Source organism: Dipodomys ordii, unplaced genomic scaffold (genome assembly GCF_000151885.1).
Source record: "Dipodomys ordii isolate 6190 unplaced genomic scaffold, Dord_2.0 Scaffold85, whole genome shotgun sequence".
Classification (NCBI taxonomy): domain Eukaryota; kingdom Metazoa; phylum Chordata; class Mammalia; order Rodentia; family Heteromyidae; genus Dipodomys; species Dipodomys ordii.
Window position 1 is genome coordinate 4301224 of NW_012267301.1, and position 21326 is coordinate 4322549.

Here is a 21326-nt window from a genome sequence, read left to right on the forward strand (position 1 = left end):
GGCGCCGCGGGGCTGGGGGGCTTCGGGGGACGCGGGGTTCGGAGCCAGGCGGCGCCCGCAGGGATGCGCTGGGCGGCGGTTCGTTGTCGGTGTGCGGGACGGACGCGTGTCCGGCGTGGACCACCACCGAGGGGGGCTTCCAGCAGGTACCCTGTGCACACGCGTGTAGGTGAGTACTTGTGGAACTGCATTGTGTGATCACGGTGTGAGGATGCGTGTGTAAAGAGTGTGAGTGAGAAAGGCCGTGTGTGTGTGTGTGTGTGTGTGTGTGTGAGCAGAGGCGTGTGTGGGCTCTAGGGTAGTGCTGGCTGTGTAGCCCAGAGTGCACTCTCTGTGATGTGTGTGACACGATGCGTGTCGCTGGCGGCATGTGTAAGGGGCTGGGTGTGTAGGTACGATGGCTTGCTGCATTAAGCTGTTGCGGTCATTGCCAGCTCCTCCGGCCACCATCCTGCAGTTGACTTTCACTGAATCCTAATCCCAACTGGAGATGCTTTGCGCCTTGGCGTGCGCCCTGTGTGTGGTTCTGTGCTAGCAGCCTTTGGAAGAAGTAGCTGTTGACCCAGGCAATGCTGGCTGGCAGAGGAGGAAGAAGGCAAGGCTCCAACGCCTTCGGTAGGGTTCAAGGCTAGGAGAAACCGTGTTACTGATTTTCTATTTGGTCCATAAAAATGGACCAAAGAAAGGATGTTTCTTAAGGTATAGGTTTGTTGTGAATCGGAGGTGGCTTTTGATGGAGGGACGTTATGAATCAACGTCGGCTTTGATGGAAGGCCGCCCATGCAACTTTGTCCTCTGTGCTCTTGCCTGCTGGGTCCAAAGCTATGGATGACCCTGGATTGTAGGAGTTGCTGCTTGCCTGGTGCCCCGAAACTTCAGCACCAGGGGCTGAGGGAGGAACATTTGCTGTGTGCTGCTGATGAGCACAGTAGGTGAAGTGAAAGACACTGGTGATGGATGCGGTGCCCTAGAAAAGAAGGAAGAAGCAGAAAAGACCAGCTGAGCTCTGGGCAACTGCTCCCCTCTAGGAAACACTTAAGGGTATGGAGAGAGAGAAAAAAATGAACCCAAAGCGAAGAGGTTTTGCAGCATTCCCCAAGTCATTTTCTACTCTTCTGTTTGTTGTTCTTATGCATTCTTACTCTCATTTCTCACTCCTGTTTGTATCACTTCCTCCTCTGGGAAATATCTTTATTATGATAATTATTACTATGCAGCGGAGTGATCATCATTATTTAAACTCTAGCAGAGCTATAGTAAGTTGAAGCTAGCCAGAGCCTCAGGGAATGTTTTAACCCAGTCTATGTTGAACAGATGGAGACTCCAGGATCCAGAGTCCAGAATTCTGGTCTCAAGGCCACAAGAAAATAGTGTGTTTGGTCCTACCAAGTTATCTGAATTGTATTTCTAGTGCAGTTTCTCCTAGGGCCTTACAGTATTCTCGTAGGCAACAAATCAAGTGCACTTGTGCAAGGGGTAGAGTGGGATTGGGTATCCAGGTTTGAACTGGGGACCCCATACCTTGCTATACCACTTGAGTCACACTTCAAGTCCCCAAATGTAGTTTCTTCTACCCTCATATTCTTGGACTTCCCTCATCCCTTATTTTCCTTCCCCAATTTGCAGACTAAAGAACACCAGCATCTTCATAAAGAGCCTGCTACCCTAACCTGCTTCCTGATGTTTTTCATGCTGTTGAACATACCATTTTCCAAGAGTCTCAGGCTGGAAACAAACCTTTTATGCATTCTCTTCCTTGATCAGTAGATGCCATAATTTAATCCAATAGGCAGATTTGATCAGTTTTGCCCTCAATACTTCTCAGCTCTATTTTATTTTCTGTTTTTATTGCTACTGCTTCCAGTTTATCAGGTGAGACTTATAATCAGGGAATTCCAGAGATGAGAGCAGACAAGCTGTTGTCATGGACATAATTCATGGCAAATGTACAGAGAAGAGATGCTTGATATTATCCTGGTCAGACTAAGTTAAATCAGTTCTTTGTTTAAAAAAAAAACAAAACAACAAAACAGGAGTAGGGATCAACCAATGCACAGGGTATAAAAGGCCTGAGAAATCATTTGGTATGTGGCAGAACAGATACGTATGCTTGCTATCTGCTTCCTGCGGTTGTGTGCCTGTAGTGATAATTCTATTTGACCCACAAATGGTATCACAAAACTCAAATGGTCTTTGGAAGAAAAAGGGATCTCCACTGCTGGACCTTTGCTGATTACAGCATTTTATGACCTAAAAGAAGTTTCTTTGCCTTTCTAAGTGTCAGTTTGTTCACTTGTGAAAGATGGTGAGGCTTGTCAACTAGACTAATTGCTACATCATTTCTAAGGATTCTCTTAGCTCTCAAATTTCAGTTATTCAGTTATTACTGGTTTTGTTTTAGTAAGAAACTTGCCATACAGTTCTACATGTTAACCATTTTTAATTCAGTTTGTCTTTAGGAAAAAGACAGCTAAAGGGGAGAAGTGAGAAGCACCGTTAAGAACCAGGAGTCAGAGAAAGTTTAACGATCACCCATCCTCATCTCCCAAGAAGCTCCAGACCCCTTATTAACATAAATCTCCATGGTATTTGTTCACCCTTTGTTCCCCATTTTATGTGCTCTCCATACCCTCCCAAAGACAAACTAATGAACAAGATAAATGGAAAAGAAGACGATAACAGCAACTAAAAAAAGGTCTCTTGTTTCCTTTTCTTGGAGTTCCTTTCATAAAATATTATTTTATATGATCATCTGTACATAGCTATTGAGCCTTTGTGATCCACTCCTATGAATATCCTCCTTTGGATTCAGTGTCTGAATGTCTAGAGACCTATATAATTTATCATGTCTCAGAGTGGTACATAGGGTGAACCAATACAGAAGTGCTACTCACTAGACACTGTGGAAATGAACTGTAGATCTTATGGGTGAGGATGGAAGGAAAAACTGGGAGAGAGCAAGGATAGGGGAGACATAGTTAAAAAAATTTGTACTCACGACCTCATGGAACTAAAACCCCTCTGTACATCACCTCTATAATAACACTAAAAAATGTAGTTATTGTGAAGGACATCGTGTACATTTTAGGCTGGTTAGCAACAACCCTGGCATTCATTAGATGACAGTTGAGAAAAATCCATAGTTATGACAACCAAACATGTGTTCAGGAATTGCTAACTGTCCTCACAGAGGGTCAGAATCCCTGGACTTGAGTGGAGCATCACTGTTGTAATTCAGACATGAGCCTTGTAACCTCATACAATGACATCTTACAAACAATTGCTGTGCTGCTAACTTCCTTTCCACCCTCTTTCACTTCACCACCCTCCACATTCACCTTTATCCTGTCTGGGATTTTGCTGCCTTGTTGCTATGCCTGGAAATGCTCAAGATGCTGCTAAAGGGTCAGAAGCATTTCAGAGGCAATATAATAATAATCTCAATAACTCACAGTAATCCAGCCCCTGATACATGCCAGGCCCAGTTCTAAATGCGTTACGTGGATGGTCTCATTTAATCTTCATTAAGCATCCTATGAGAGAGACTTCAGTTATTCATATGTTAGAAATGTGGTGACTTAAGTTTAAAATAATGCACTCAAGTTTTCTCTGATATGGAGTGGGTAGAGCTAGAATTGGATTGTTTGTTTTCTACCTGCAGAATCTGGACTCTGAACCTGCATAGTCAATGATCTTTCATGAATGGGATCTTCAGGTTAGAAGATAGAAAAGATCTTAACTATCTCCCAGCCCTTGTATAGAACTGTCTGACCCCAGCATGGTTCTAGGGAGCAGGATAGTAGGCTTTGGGCTGTGAGTTCTGTTGAGACCTATTTGTGTGATTTACCAGCCTTCAAAAATGTCCTTTATAAATTAGGAAGTGAGCTCTTGTCAAGTAACTGCAAGGCCCTGAGTTCAAACCCTGGTACCACCAACCTACCAAACAAACAAGAAATCCAAACCAAACAATCAACAAAGTTGTTAAGACAAAATATCTTCTCCTTTTTCTTATCCAGAAATAGTGACACAGGGCTGGGTATTGGAATGGGTATGTGTGTTAAGGGCAACAGAAGCAGGGTGAAAGCAATAAAATATTGGATAACACATTTCCTCTTTCATCAACTCAGTCTCATCCAGTCTAAACTTTATATATATCTTTTGTCACCCAAATTAAGCTTACCATGTTTTAAATCAACTCTCTCCTTGATCATATTGACCTACCATTTAAATTTTTTATTCTTTGTGCTCAATTCTATGCCAGCAGTAAGCCTTGAACTCAGGGTCTGGAGCTCTTGCTTGTTTTTTGTGCTAAAGTCTGGCACTCCACCAATTTGCCATGCTTTTTTTTGGGGGGTGGTCCGGTCATGGGACCTGAACTCTGGGCCTGGGTGCTGTCCCTCAGCAATTCAACTCAAGGCTAGCACTCTACCACTTGAGCCACAGAGCCACTTCTGGCTTTTTTCTTTTTGCTTTGTGGTGCTGAGGAATCGAGCCCAGGGCCTCATGCATGCAAGGCAAGCGCTCTACCACTGAGCCACCTTCCCAGCCCCTTGCCATGCTTTTATGTTGGTTAATTGGAGATAAAAAATCTCATTGATTTTTCTACCCTGCCTAGCTTTAATCAGTGATTGAGCTACCAGCACCCTGAGAGTCTCTCACTATTGATGACATCGACTAAAATGTCTAAATCCACTATGAAAATACTAGAAAGAGGTACATATTTGGCTGAAGAAAATATAAGTGAATGTAAGTTACTAAGAAATAGGTTAATTGATAAGGCTGGTGCTAAAACCAATCAGTAAGAATGACATTCCTTAACCTACAAGCTTGGGAACCCAAAGTTGACTAAAAAGGTTGTTTTCTTTAAGAACGTACATGAGGGGCTGGGAAGGTGGCTCAGTGGTAGAGCGCTAGCCTCACTTGCATGAGGCCCCAGGTTCGATTCTTCAGTACCACATAAGCAGAAAAAAGCTGGAGATGGCACTGTGGCTCAAGCAGTAGAGCACTAGCCTTGAGCTGAAGAGCTGAGGGACAATGCCCAGGCACAGAGTTCAGCCTCCACAACCAACCAACCAACAAACAAACAAAAAAAAAGAAAAAGAAAGAACTTACATGAACAAATCCACAGGTTTTGTAGTTGCCAGTGAAGAAATGGTAGATCTTACATTACACCCTTTGTGACATGGGCAGTAATCTTTGGTGAACAGCAGCATAATATGTAATTAAATTTAATTAAAGCAGGTTGTTGGGCTGCACAAGCCATCTGAATGTTTGTCTTTACGCTGGGACACCAGGTGAAGCTGATGGGGACAAGGATTGGGGTTAACTAAACTAAATACTAAAATAAAGTATAAACAACCACCTGGGATTTAAAAAATGTAAATATGCATTATATTTTAGACAGTTAAATATTTGAATTAAAGAGAACCATTGAGTGAAGAATGAAAGGACAATAATTACTAGGGATGACCTAACATCTCTCACTAAGCATCTCAGTTTTCTCTCTCATTTTGAACTTCAGAAAAATCACATTTTTCTCAGCAATTGTGTTTCTATATTGGATTAATTCCTGATCATGGGTCTTTTTGTGTACCCCTGACTGGAACCTTCATTTGGATGACAAAAATCTCTCATTATTCACCAGATAATCTGAACCAAAAGTCCTTCAGTATCTTGCATTGTGCTGCATAAATTCCAATACGTTTCTGGAAGTTTAAGGAAGACACCTTATCTGTAGATCTAGTTTTTATTTCTTGTGCATCTGCTTTGTACTTCTTTCCTTTCAAATCCACATTAGCACAATGGAGAAACCCAACAGAAATTCAAGTTTGCACATTTATACATCACTGATTAAAGTTTTGAAATCCCAATCAGAAAGGTTCTTTTAGAAACCAAATTTTAAGCTCATTCAATGACTTCCCTCTTTTGGACTCTCAGCATCTGTTTTCAGTCTTGTTTATGAATAATCACACATTCTCCATATAGGCAAGGTGTCTGCAGCCACTTGCTTAGAAGATACAGCTATTTTGAAACTTAGATTAACTATATTTGTTGAATGTTTGTCATATGCATGGAGTTTTATATACCTAGTCTTTTTCAGATTTTTCTATAAACTTCCTCTCAAGGGGAAAACAAGGTCTAGAAATTTTAAGAAAACTCCTGTATTTGTTAGAAGATTATTGTATTGTGCTGACAAATGTATTTTGGCTATACATAATGAAAGTCAACATTGACTTTGAATTTATTGGAAAAGTAATGGGAGTTTTCTTATGGATTTAAAGAATCAGATCCTTGGGAGATAGGAACAAAATCACATCTGGAGAGTTCAGATCTGTATGTATGGCCCTTTCCTCATTGCTCCCATGAGTGCTACACATTCCCAAGGGTCTGCATCAATTTATTAAAATTTTCCAGGAAGAGAATTTGATAAGCCCCAATCACTTATGGCCAACAGGGTCTCGTAAAAGTGAAGATATCATAGACTTTTTGGTGTGGTAGTAGGGTTTGCAAGTGACAAGTGATCTTGTGAAAAATTGAAAAATGCTGAACTTGAGTCAGACTCCAATGGCAATTCTTTTCTCCCAAATAAATACTTTATGGGAAAAACATGTTAATGTAATAAACTGTAATGTAATAAGATATATTAATATAATTAAGGCATGTAGTAAAGGCATGCTTCTTTCATTGGTGAGGCTCCTCCACAGCAGGCATTCTCTTCACAGAGTTCAGGTCCTTCCTTGTGTATCTGTCTGCTGGATTCTGACATGTCCTCACTGTCTCTGGTTTTCGTGGCATAGGCCTGCTTTCTTCTACTCTTTATCACATCTTTGGCTCTGACTCAGATTTTAAGAGATGTCAGTACTTATCATCTTGTCGCATCTTTGCCCTGCAGTGTAAATAATCAATATTAATGTAGGCCAAATACTGCCATGGACAACACTGGGGGCACTTTATTTCATTTAACTTTTCTAACCATTCCATGGCTGCCCATTTTTGGTTTATTTCTCAATCTTTTATTATGAGAATACATGTTTAGGTTAAAAGTTATAATGAACACTCAAATATACTGAGCAGGTAGATTTATTATTTTGCTAGAGCTGCTTTATCATGATCATATCACTTATCAATCCATTTATTTTAATGGTACTAGTGATTGAACTCAAGGCTTCATGCTTGCTAAGAAGGTGCTCCACCCATCCCTTTATGTGTTAGTTACTTTGGGGTTAGGGCCTTGCTTTATGCTCAAGCCAGTCTAGACCACAATGCTATGTTACACTTCTCTTTTGTCACCTAGATGACAGACCCACCACCCCACCCAGGCAATGATGGAGACCGAAGTGACCTTGAACCACACTCTCCCAAAGTCAGTTTCAACTAGCTAAGATTATAGGCTTGATGCCTGTTATCAATCCACATTTTGTTGATTATAAAGTAATTTTCTCTTTCTTATTATCATTTTTTTCTACTATACTTGAAGCCAAAGTTTGAACTCAGAGCCTTGAGCATGCTGCACTTACTTGCTTGACTGGAGCTCTACCATTGGAGCCATGCTTCCAGACTGGCATTTTTGCTTATTTGGAGATGAAGTCTCACAGACTTTTCTACCTGAGCAAGACTTGAACCAAAATCCTTTGGATATCAGCCTCCTGAGTAGCTAAGATTACAGGTATAAGTCACTAGTACCTGGTATGCAAAGTACTTTCTTAACTACCAAGCAGCATTGTGTCTGGAAAGGAAGAGAGAAAGATACACTCAAACTCAGCTGGCACAGGCCACCAGAACCATCAGATTCTCAAGCTTCTATGATTTCCATGACATGAAGCCACAACAAATAGTCCACCTACAAAATGGAAGTAGTCTTTTTTCATTCCTTAAAGATTCACAGGTCTCATGGTTTATAATCTATAATAGATCTCTGGAAAAATCTGAAAATTTCAATGTAGGTGCTTTCATAAATCTACTATACTTCTTTTCCAACATTTAAAAATGATTTATGAAAATAGAAGGCTAGCAAGTACCCTTTATAGATAACGTTTTACAATGTTCAGAGGACTTATACACATGCTCTCATACTTGAACTTCACAAGTAACAGCAGATGGACAAGACGGGTGGGAAGGATATATTTTGCACACTGAACAGCTGGAAACCTACGGCTTATATAAGCAAAGTGGAATATTCAAACATTATGTGATGCTAACAGCAAAGTAGGGTCTTGATTAAACATGTGGCTTCTTTCAAATGTCAGTAGACATTGACAAGACACGGAGGTTCAGAGGAGTTTCCAAGATACAAGGTAATAAGCTTAAGTTAAGAGAATTGAGGTAAAGGATTCCTGAAAGCTGCCTATTTGTGGTAGTAGCTCAGTAATTTATGGTCTACTGTCTGCTGTGCCTTGGACATCACTTTTTTCTATACCTCACTTTCTGCATTCCACAAATAGGAATCATTTCAATACAGTGTGATGTGAAGATGAAATAGTATTTGGGTTTGTACCTAATCAAAAAATTGCATTATTCTACCTCGCTTGCATTTTTTTTCTAGGAGCCTTCTCTTCTGTGTTAAATGGGAATCTCTAAAAAAAATCTTTGAGTATATAATCTTTTCCCTTGGGGGGGGGAGAGAGAGACAGAGAGATGGAGAGAGAAAAAGAGAGACAGAAACAGAAAGAACTATAACTCAGCCTGGGTGCTATCTCTTAGTTTTTTTTTGACCAAGGCTGGCATTCTACTACTTGGGCCACAGCTCCACTTCAAGATTTTTGGTGGTTAATTCGAGATTAAGAATCATATAGAAGGGCTGGGAAGGTAGCTCAGTAGTAGAGTGCTTGCCTTGCATGCCTGAGGCCCTGGATTCGATTCCTCAGAACCACATAAGCAAAAAGAAAAAAGCCAGAAGTGGTACTGTGGTTCAAGTGGTAGAACTCTAGCCTTGAGCTGAAGAGCTGAGGGACAGCGCCCAGGCCTAGAGTTCAGGCCCACTACCGGACCTCCACCCCCCCCCCAAAAAAAAAAGAATCATATAGACTTCTTTGCCTGGGTTAGCTTTGATCCTCATATCTCAGCCTCCTGAGAAGCTAGGATTACAAGTGTGTGCTACCAGTTCCCTTGGAGTTTTTTAGGAACTGCTGGGAGGAGATTCTAGGCAGCAGCTTTTGGGAGGTGACATTTTATTAGTCTAAGAAAAGATGCAGATTTTTTTCAAGAATTTCTATGCAAGAAGCTGTAAATAGTCTATGTCCTTTGAGATTTCAATGACACATTTAATTGGATATAATAATTAGCACATGGTAACTAAAGTAGAGAATCCTGTTCTTATCCAAATGGTTCCGAAGAAATAGAGAACAGACAAGGTAAACACACCACAGAGACCTTTCTCTGGGCATGTGCAGCAAATACTGAAATCCAGGCCTCTCAGCCACTGAGGCATTTAGACAGATATGGAAAAAACTATTAAAGAGAATTTCAGGATGGTATGCTCACTTGGGTGGATTGAGCTTCATCCTTGCAGCCTTTCCTGAACTGCCCTTGTAAATCATCTGCAGCAGAATCACTGGGCACTTGTCAAAATGTAGATCCTTAGATTTCCTGAATCTACAGTTTTGCAGGAGATTTTTAGGCATCGTCATGTTTGAGAAACACTGTTGTTAATACCATAATTCCTCAACGTTCAAAACACGAATGTTAAAGATTTAATTTAGATGAAACACGAATCTTGGCTGATCTGCTCCCAGTTGTAGGTCTCTGAAATCAGTTGTGACAGATCCATTAGTCAGTCTTGGGCTTAACTTTCAGGGACTATCCCAGGAGAGAAGAGAAATTATTTCTGTGGCCACATCCCAGAGTAGGGGAGAGATGTCCCTAGGTGTGTCACTACCCTTGTGAAGCAGAATAGAAAAAAAGCTCAGCCAGGGACCATCTTTTTACAATACCTGGTGACTATTACACTGGTAACTCACTAGTGCCTGTTGTTTGTGGAGTTGTTTTTGTTTATTTTTTCTATTGATCTTGGGAGGTTGATATATGCTCATCCCATTATATAGATGACAGAACTGAGTTTAAGATAATTTGCCCAATGATTGATAGAACTGGGAGAGGTTCCAAGGCTGTGCTTTCAATTAAGGGTTGGCAAACTTTCTGGCTCACTGCCTGTTTTTGTATGGACTACAGACTAAGAAGCATTTTTACATTTCAAATTGTTGGAAAAACATCAAAAGGAGAGAATATTTTTTGAAAAATGAAAATTGCATGAAGTTCAGATTTCAACGTCTATAAATAAAGATTTATTGGAACACAGCCATATCCACTCATTGGTGTATTGTCTGTGTCAGCTTTCACACTACCAGGAGAGGTGGAGAGTTGTGATAGTGACTTTATTCTCTGAAAAGCCAAAAATACTTGTAAACGACCCTATATAGAAAAGCACTATGGTCTGACCCTTGCTTGAAACCATTGTGCCAATGCACTACAACTTCAATTGTTTGAAAACTACCTATTTGTAATTCTTGCCACTTTCTCATGCCATCTGGAACATTATCTGCATAGCATTTTTCTTTAGATTAATTTTCCTTAAATAAGTTTATTTTGTAAAGAAACAAGAATGTAAGTGCAAACCAATAGCAATGACAAGAAATAGAAGACAACTGTAAAAAGAAATGCACTATACACAAACAATAAGATTTCAGCCAAGTAGCTGGAATAGACAATGTTGGTGTTCCATTTCCCCTCAGATTCCCTCAGCAGACTTTCCTGACTTCCAATGGTGAATCTATGTCATTGTGTGTGTGTGTGTGTGCATGTGCACACACATGCACATGTGTGCATCTGTGCATACATGTATGCATGCATATGCTGGAATGAGGGTTTGAACTCAGGACCGTGTACTCTTGCTTGGAATTTTCACCCACTGATGGCACTCTCCCATTTGACTCACAACTCCACTCTGATTAATTGGAGATGAGTCTTATAGGCTTTCCTTCCTAGGCTGATTTCATTCAAACTGTGATCTTCAGCTTTCACCTTTCTGAGACTATAGACATGAGCCACCAGCAACCTAGGATTACAGGCATAAGCCACCCGTTCCCAATAAATCTGTGTGATGTTTGAACGGCTACCTTCAATTTTAGCCCAAAGGTGGAAATACACCTCTCCGTGTATAGCCCTAACCAATGAATTATGGGTGTGGGAGTATCAATATCCTCACCGTCTCCCCACCTTGTTTGGAATGAGAGGCACACATTTTACCCCAATTCCAAGAGCTTCCTTGTGGGATTAAGATTCAGTGTCTGAATAACACATTTCTCATTGGCTGCCTCTCATTCCTTATTTATCTACCAGTTTAGTTGCACCTGCCAAATTACTCCTCACCTCAAGATCTACCCCTTCAGGGAGACCCAAACAAAGCAAGTGTTTCTTGCAAAATTTGTGTACCTGAAACTTAATTTTTCCATTGTACAGAAGAGATTAGCAAATAGAAGACAACTTCAAAGAATGCAAAGAATTCAGTCCTTTTCATCAATGCAAACAACAACGTTTAAAATGGAAAGTAGAAAGAAAACATTTTCTACTATAAGAGCTGATAATACCTAATTCTCCCATCACCTGCTATATTCTTTCTCCAGTACTAACAGAAACACATGGGAAATTATATTTTATCTATTGCTATCAAATATGGTCCTTGGGTCAGAAGCATCATCAATATCTTGGGGCTCATTAGACATGCATACTCTAATTTTATTATATGTTCTCTAATTTTATTATATTGCTTCTGAACTTCAAAAGTTTGTACAAGGGAGTTACAATTTAATGTATTCATCTAAGTGCTTCCTGTTTACAGTTCCATCTTTAATCCCCTCCATCTTCCATTCTTCTCCATCCTGTATGTTCCCTCGCCCCAGACTAATTTCACAATTCCCACTTCCTTTATCATATATGTATAGTGTGTGTTCTTGCTGTGTTTGTCATGTGTCTTTTTCATTCATGTATCCGTTCCCACTACCCTCCTACCTTAAACTCTCATTTCAGTTTTCACAATACTTCAGTAACTAAAAGTTCGTATTTGCAGGCGTGAAACTCCAGGGAGTAAAACTTTTGAGTAATTAACAATTTGACAAAATGAATACCATCTTCTCCACTCTAAAACCTATGAAAGCCGGAACTTGGCCCAGCATTTTGTTTTAACAACCCTCAGGGTGAATCTTATGCATGCTTAAACTTGAGAACCATTGCTCTACAAGGAGCAGCTTCTTACTGAGTTTTGCTCTCACTGCATTCTTGGATTTCATTGGAATTCAGAAGCATCTGAAACTCGTGTCCTCCTTTCCAACGTGACTGACTGATGGTTTTCTGGCCTGTGAGCCTCCACTGAGGGGGAGCCTTGCCAAATCACATCGGTCAATAATTGGACAGCTCAGATGATGTGAATGATCTACCTCATGGTGATCCTCAAACACCTGTTAAGATCTCCAACCATCTCTCCAACAGAGCTACAAAGACAAGAACAATTCCTTCTTTAGCAATCAAATGGAACTTTCTTTATTTTTTGCTGTTTTTTAAAATTGTGTTTTTAATGGAGAAATATATCGTCTGTTTACAAAACAACTCTTGAAAAATACAAGGAGTACAGATACTGTAAAACAAAGCAAATTTCAATCTCAGTCATGAGACGCTAAATATATCAGGCAAAAGCAACAGTCTGATCTCCAAGGTATGAAAACTAAAATTAAAAAGTCACTACACAGAAAAGGTCCAAGATTCTGGCCTGGCAAAACTTGGATGTAGTTACAAGAAACGCTTAATAAACTGAATTATTTTTTCTCCCCAATGTGTAAACAAAATGACAGGACTAACTCTGTGCCTGGTGAGATCAATCTTACTCTGAAGCTATACAACACAGATACCTTTACAATTCACCCGTTAGCTTTATTCTAAGATGGTGAAGGGAAAGGAAAGGTGACTGTGTGAGCCAAGATGTGGGAAGTAGAAATATTGCATATGAGACATTATAATATCATGGTGAAAAGAAAAACCTCAATTAATGCATAGCCTAAGGGGGAAAGGACTACATTCCAACTTTGGAAATTAATTTAAGAGGGTAGGGAAAAAATTAAGCAATTGCAGGTGAACATGAAAAATGCACATGTAAGAGAATGGAGCACAATGGAGGATTCACAAAACATGCTCATCAGAAAACTGATAGGTTTGCTTCATCCAGGTTTGGAGCACTATTATTATTATTGTGTTAGCAATGGTTGCATTACTATTTCAAGAAAAATTACTGCCTTTAAAAAAGAAAAAAAACACCTCAAGCTATATTTGTATCCATATTTGACACCTGAATTGGGTTTATGTTTGATGCAGAACTTTCTTATTATGCAATACAATTCATTCATCAATCAGTGCTTGGAGATCTTGTACCGTATTTCTTTCCTCATCGATTCTGTGGTCAAATAGGGTGGGATGATCATTGAGCTGCCACAGAAGGTCATTCACAATGCTCCCAAATCATCTTTGCTTCCTCACAAAATGCTCAAATCCGTACTTGAATGGTCTGGTTTCTTTTCTTTCTTCCTTTTTCTTTTTGTCAGTACTGGTGCTTGAACTGCGGGCCAAGGCTGGTGCTCTACCATTTGAGCTACAGCTCCACTTCTGTCTTTTTGGTGATTAATTAGGGATGAGAGCTGAGTCTCACAGAGTTTTCTGTCTGGGCTAGCTCTGAACTGAAATCCTCCTCAAATCTCAACGTCTTGAATAGCTAGGATTACAGTTGTGAGCCACTGGCTCCCAACTTATGATCTGGTTTCTTATAATGTTACGATGTGCATCACATGTTTTGTGGGTGGTGGTGGTGGTATCTATTCTTATAAAATCAGTATTTCGATACAAGTGCTCTAAGTATATTCTATACAATGATATGTAAAATGGAAGTTTGTGTTGATTTTTAATTTTTCTTGTTATCTGTCCTTTTTCGTGGTCTTCTATTGCTTACAAACTGCTTTACATATCAGGGTTTTTTTTGTTTTTGTTTTTTTGGTCGGTTGTGGGGCTTGAACTCTTGACCTGAGCATTGTCCCTGAGCTCTCTAGCTCAAGACTAGCACTCTACCACTTGAGCCACAGCACCACTCCTGGTTTTCTGGTGGTTAACTGGCGATAAGAGTCTCAAGGATGTTCAGGCCAGGACTGGCTTTGAACCATGATCCTCAGATCTCAGCCTTCTGAGTAGCTAGGATTACAGGCATGAGCCACCAACACCTGGCAACCTATCAGTTTTTTTTTCTAATTATACAAAAACATTAATCTTCTCCACTAAGAAATGTTTATTTACCAAGGAACACTGTTTTCCTTAATTATTTTGAATAAAATTTAAAGCCATTTTTGCATCTTACTTGTATGTATTAGCATATGAGTACTTCAAGTGTAACGAAATTGACTTCTGGGTAGATTTACCCTTTTGGAAATGGAGTGGTGACAAGCTTTCCATTTAGGACTCAATCCTTTTGCATGACTTAGTGCAAATGTCATTTTAGCTACTAGTCCTACAGAGAGCCAGTTTGTAGCACCATAGTCTCTTTGTTTTTTCATAGTCTTTTTTCTTTTTTTTTTCTTGTTTAAATACCGTACAGAGGGTTACAATTATATGGGCAAGGTAATGAGTACATTTTTTTTTTTTGCTTTAAGAAATGTGAGTTTATTAACCAGCTTTACTAGAACTATATTCATAATAATACATAATACATCTTTAATAGTTTAGGAGATTTAATAGTTTGTTAGGGTCACTGTGTGTTAAACAATAATACAATTCAAATATATTCATCTAAAATATTTAAAAATATATCATTTAGAATATGGTTTTTTGAGTTTTATTTACTTATTACTCATAAAGTTTATTAAAGAATAAATAAAACCATGTTACAGAACACAATGATTTCTTTGAAATACAATTTGCTGACTGTGTGTGTTGGGTAGAGCCATTTCTTTTTCTTTTCTTTCTTTTTTTTATTGTGAAAATACTGTACAGAAGGGTTACAATTACCTGGGCAAGATAATGAGTTCTTTTACCTATACATACTGCAACTTAGATGTCTGGAGAAACAAAAATATGGGTTTTGGGAGCATTACCTGACAAAAAGAAGTTCTTGTAAAGAGCACGTATCAGCTGATAGAGGTAGAAAAGAAATCACTGAGACAGTATTTTATAGATCCTGAATGTGTTCCAGAAACAAACCAAGGTAAATAGTCAAAGAGAAGCATTATTTTTTTTCCACTTAGAACATGCACAGTTGCAAATTTTTAGGTGTTTCAATCTTTTCTTTGCACAGTGAGAGTCAAGAGAGTTTTGGGCTTATAGGAAACCATAGTCAACATGGATTTTAGGCTGCTAGTCAGTTTGATCTCAGTGGAGCTATGTTTTTTGACTGTGCCTGGTAGTAGATTAGGACATGTGATGAGGTCAATAGAAAACATTTGGACCATTAGTACCTGTTAAATACCTGCTCTTCTTGTTCTGCGTTACCAGGTAAATGGGAGTCTGAGAGATAGTGTATGGATTTCTTTTAAGAAGCTTTAATCACTTGAAATTTGGCCCAAGGCCCTCTTACATTTTCCATTTTACAGCTAGGGGAGTTGAGACTGAGGTTAGTGAACAGATTTGCTTATGAATAGGAATGTGAGTAGCAGGGTTAGGCTGAGAATCAAGTCTAGGGACTCCTTTGTCCAGTGTCCCTTCTACCGCACCAGGCTCCCACCCTTGAATTGGCATTAAGAAAAATAATATTTTACTTATTCCTGACACTTGTCCAAAACAAAGATATTGGGTCACGCCCTTTGATGTAGAAATTTCACCCACACAGGCATATTCTATAAAGAAACGTGGTCAATTAAAGCATAGTTATGCATGAATATTCGTGCATGCAATCAAAAACTAAAGAAAACAAAACAAAACAAGCTGGAGTTATGAGATAGCTTCAGGTTGGAAGATGTTGGCCCTAAACCAAAATACATTGATCTTTCATTCCAATACGTGGGGATTATTTACAGGTGAGTCTTGTGCTCACACTTCTTATAATAGAGATGCAACTACACACCTTTGGTTAACTATTAACGGCTATTGCACAGAAGTATTTTAGACTATTCTGAATCAGAAAACTAGGGTAAGGATGGGGTGCACTTGCCTTTGAGATTTTTCACTTAGTTGTCTCAGATTTGTAAGGTACGCGACTGAGGTTTAGAATCGGTATTAACTGACATTAAACAAGATGATTCTTTTTCCTCTCCTTTCATTTTTGAAAGGAATGATCAGTCAGAATATATCTTGCTCAAGAGAAAGGAGCGTAGTTAGAACCTGATAGTTGTATATTGTGGTGATTTGACTTTCATGACAAATACAGTGCTTTGAGTAATTCCAATGGCTTGAGCTTGTCTCAGTCATGAGAGAATACGGAGGCATTCATTTCTTCCTCACATGGCAAAAGTGATTATTTGGGGCTCTCATCCATCTCTTTTCCAGGACTTGCCTGGAAAAGTCTAGAATTGTTTCTTGGGAGGAGAATACTACAATACTCTAAAGAATTTACTGATCCTTCAAACAGGTGATAAGATGTAGGTGACAGGATGCAGTATGACTATCATTCACACATACATACACACATACACACATGAACACAGAAGGTCTTACTGAATTTCAAATCGATGCCACCATTTCAATTGTCATGGAGAGATAAATCGTACATATTTTCTCTCATAGGTGGAAGCTAGATCTAAAACTTAACTGGACATAACATATATTGGGATATATGCATTTACATACCAACAAACAGACTAAAAGAGGATACACGTAGTGGAAGAATGTAAATGTGTAATTCCTACCTACCCAAACAAATTCCAGGAAATGGAGACATGTTTTGCTTTTGTTATTTGTTATCGTTGCTGCGCTCTTTTTTGGTCTTTTTAGGAGAGGCACAAAGGAGGAGTTACAAGAATGTAGGAAGGAAAGGTGAAGAAATGAAGTCATGGTGTTCAATATACCCTATGATAAAAATGAACTAAGCAACTTAGGGGCAGGGATGGGGAGAGGGAAAATAGGTGAAAATGAAGGGTAGCATTGTCCAAGAAGCACTGCATTTATCGCCTGACTTATGGAATTGTAAGCACTTGGTACAACACCTTAATAATAAAAAGGAAAAAAATTCAAAAAAAGTGTCACAACTCTGATTCTAGGAGTTGCTCTGAGTTGTTTGTGCTTTTAATTAACTACCTTGTCAATTAAAGAACATTAAGCATGTTAATGCAGTGTACAAGATGAAAAACACTGTTTCCTCCCACACACTCCCACCCTATGTAATCTTCCCAGGAAGAGGTCAGCATAATCACGGCTCCGATTAGTTCTCCCCGGTGAACACTACAGAAAACAGAAGACTGTAATTGATTAATCCAATCAAGACAGATACTGATCACTAAACTCCTGTTCCATTACTATTTCTTTTCCTTTGACAAAATGTATGATGTCTCAATGGCTTGTTAAAAGTCCCATTATGTAATTTTTTACATTTTTTCAATGGACAAATGCAGTAGTATTTGTGGCCACAAGTACACAAGGATTCTTTTGCTTTGTAGCATTTTTCCAACCCAGTTCCAATGAGATGAACTGAATGTACTTTGTCACTAGTTTTCTTGCTACCAGGTTTTCTTCCTTTTAATCTGTATCCCAATACAATATTGATTTTCCTGTGTGTTACTCAAGATTTTTTTTTGTTGCAAATAATGGCTGGAACCCAACTCAAAAACTTTTGGCTTCAGGAGGGAAGGGAAAGTAGTAGTGGAACTCTGGATCTTAAGCCTCAATTTATATAATCAAGTTATCCTCATTATCTATATTGCAACTCTGTTGTTTTTTTCCTGTGGTTAGTGTCATTCTCAGAAAAGCTTTCCCATGAGGTGTGAATGAAGGCTACTGGCAGCTTTAAACTATTTCACAACACTAGCAGAGAGATACTCTTTCTAGCAAAAACCCCGGGGCTGGCTTTCATCTACCTAGCAGGTGAGCGAATGATAACTGTGGCCAGGGATGAACTGTTTTAATGGACCAGTCAAGCTGAAATGCTCATTACTAGAGCTAGGAACTGGGGAAGGGGGGGATGAGCCCACAAAGGAAAATCAGGACATGATTCTCGGAGAAAGATGAAATGAATGTCCTATACCAAATCTCCATTTTTATCAGGATAACCCCCCATTATTGGTGGAGGATATGCTGAACAATAATAAACAAAGTACATGCTTGAGCTTTGGAATTCACAATTTTGGATTCTACCCTCAAGTTGTCAAGTGCTAACTGTGATTTTGCAAGTGAATTAATCTTTCTGACCCTGCCCCAGTCTTTTAATCTATAAAATATAGAGAAAGACTCAGAGATTACAGGAGAATGAAAAACCAATATCTGGCACTGACTACCACTTTGTAAATGGCAATTGGGTAAAGTGAAATTTATTTTGGCTACTGTCATACTATACGATTGTCTTTTTATTACCTCCTGTGAGGAAAATCTTAGACTTACCCTCTGTTTTCTGATTTGAAAAACTAATTTACCACTTATTTGACTCTCATGTATCCATGAAGACAATACAGTGTACCAGACATCTTTTTATGCAGTGAGGATATGACAGTGATCAATAGTGTCCTATGTCTTCTTGAAGCTTCGATTCTAGCGACAGATTGAATGAAGAAACAATTGGAACTGGGTATGGCTTAAGTGGTGGAGTGCCTTCCTAGCAGTGGGATGGAGCTGAGCTCAAAAATCTGGATCCAGCCCCCCCCCCAAAAGAGAAGATAACAAGTTTTAGAATTTAGAAAATGAGAGGGGACCTCTGTAAGGAAGAAATATTTGAAGGTGGGAGAATCAACCTGTATGTTAGCATTCCAATGGAAGGAGACAGTGAGAAGGCCTTGGCGTGAAGTTGTATTTTCAAAAACTGTTTTATTAGCATATACTAGTTTTGCAAGAGGTTCACACGATAATATTTCCCTACATGCATACAATATTCTCTGTTCAAATTCATCTCTTCTGTTACTATTCCTTATCCTCCTCCTCTTCTTAGAATAATCCCAACAGATTTTATTGTCTTATTTTCATACATTTGTATAAAGTGCTTTAATCATATTTACTTTCATTCACTCTCTCCCATTGATACCCACTTGCAGCAATCCTGTTTTACTCTGTCCTGTTTCTTTAAGAATATATTAATTGTCCATAGAGAATATTAATTGCTTAAGTGTGGCCTGGTCAAGAAAAGTAGCCACAGGGTGTTCTAGCCAGCAATGAGTAGAGAGAATGGCTAAAGTTGAGTTTGGAGAGGAGCGTGGGACAGATTATGGCAGGGTGGGGGTAGGGTGGGGGGGGGGGTCAGGTAAGGAATTTTATTCTGAGTGCAACATGAAGCCATTAGAATACTATGCAAGGAAGAAATGTTCTGAAACATGTTTTTAAAGACTCATTCTGGCTACTGAAGGGAGAAGAGGTATTTGTGGGGCATGTAGCAATGTTCCAGGGCCAAGGGGTTGGCTTGGCTCAAGGTGTGCTGCTTCTGCAGGTAATGGGAAAGGTGAGGTGGAAACAACATCTGAAAAGGAGAGAGAATGAATGTGTGGATGGCTCAATTGTACCCTATGAGGAAAGAAGCTCCTTGGTTTGAGTAACTGGGTAAGTAGTGGCGCCATCACCGAAATGGAGGACCTAGAGAAAGGATAGGTTTTTGTGTTGGGGTGAGACATGAAGAATTTAGTTTGCAGTGTTTTTTAATTATCCCCCATGAGATGCCAGGTAGGCAGAGTGAGTGTGTATGAAAGAGAAAACTTTGGGAGTCTTCAAGTATGATGGGGGGGGGAAGGGAGAGAGAGAGAACTTAGCTTGGTTTTTTCAATATTCAAGGTTTTGTACTTACATATTTTAAATACAATGTTATTTTCAGTTCAAAATATACAAGAGAGTACTTTGCTTGAGGTCAAGATTGTGACTGAGCCTTCTCCTTGCCTATCACAACCCTGGAACGGCCTCCAGGAGCTAATGTTAGGTTCAAAGGCACTAGCACACACCTTGGAAAACACAGTGTCTCAGTATCCTCTCCATCTCTGGTGGTTGGCCATTCTCTTCCTGGCTGCTGTCCTTGTTGGGTTTGCTCCTTCCAGGCCAAGAGACCTAAAGGTCCAGGCAAAGGTTCATTGTTCTATTATGTGGATAAACAGATTTAATGTTTCCTCTCAGTGAGATTCAATTAGAACACCAGCAGATGGAATTATAGGATCTCGGAGCTGGAAGAGAACCCAGAGATTATCTCTTCCATTCACCAGGAATTAAAGAATGGTGCTCAGAAAGCAAGGGGACTTGCAACAGATAACTGGAAAAGTTAGCTGAGTACTCTCTGCCTTCTCTGCATCACCAGGCCATGGAGCACATACGATGGAAATGCATAGTTAGTTAAGGTCAAGTTGAGTGAGTGCCAGTTTAGAGCAGTGTGTTGAGGGTTAATGGTGGAAGAACTCTGAATAATTTGAAAGTGAACACTCCTCACATGAGAATGCAGCTTCTTTAATCTTATGGCTCCTGGATGGGTATGGGGTTCTTTGGGTTCCTGGGAATAATATTGCTTGCTCCATAGAAAGTATGTATGTATGTATGTGTATGCATACATTTTTGTTTTCTGGGAGAGAATTACCATAACTCACTATGTTTTCAAGTAGATCTATGCACCCACTCTCAAAATGATTTTAAAAAAACAACAACATGGAAAGGAGCCAGATGCCAGTGGTGTAAACCTATAATCCCACCTATTCAGGAGGTTGACCTTGGAGGATCGCCGTTGGATTCTGAGGAAAGTCCATGAGGCTCTTACCTCCAATTTACCACCAAAAAGCCAGAAGTGGAACTGTGGCTCAATTGGTAGAGCACTAATCTTGAGCACAAAAGGTCAAGGACAGCATCTAGGTCCTGAGTTCACACCCCAGGACTGGCAAAACCAAACCAAACCAAACCAAAACAAAAAAGCAAGCAATAAAAAACCCTGAAAAATCCTCCTAGAAAACAAAATCATAAAATAAACACATTATTATTTTAATATAACAATTAAACAATTAGTTGTTCTCTTAATGCAGATTCTAGAAAGAAGCTCTATATCTGGGAAAAATAATGAATCATCACTAAATAGATTAACACAGAATGAAAAGAAGTATCTAGGGGCTGGGAAGGTGGGTCAGTGGTAGAGTGCTTGCCTTGCATGCATGAGGCCCTGGGTTCGATTCCTCAGTACCACATAAGCAAAAAGAAAAAAGCCGGAAGTGGTG

General features: G+C 39.5%; 1 protein-coding gene across 1 annotated transcript in view; it reads left to right on the top strand.

Moving 5' to 3' along the window:
- Htr4 (5-hydroxytryptamine (serotonin) receptor 4, G protein-coupled) overlaps window positions 1–21326 on the top strand; it is a 223922-nt gene that overhangs the window by 38438 nt on the left and 164158 nt on the right. The window lies entirely within an intron of this gene.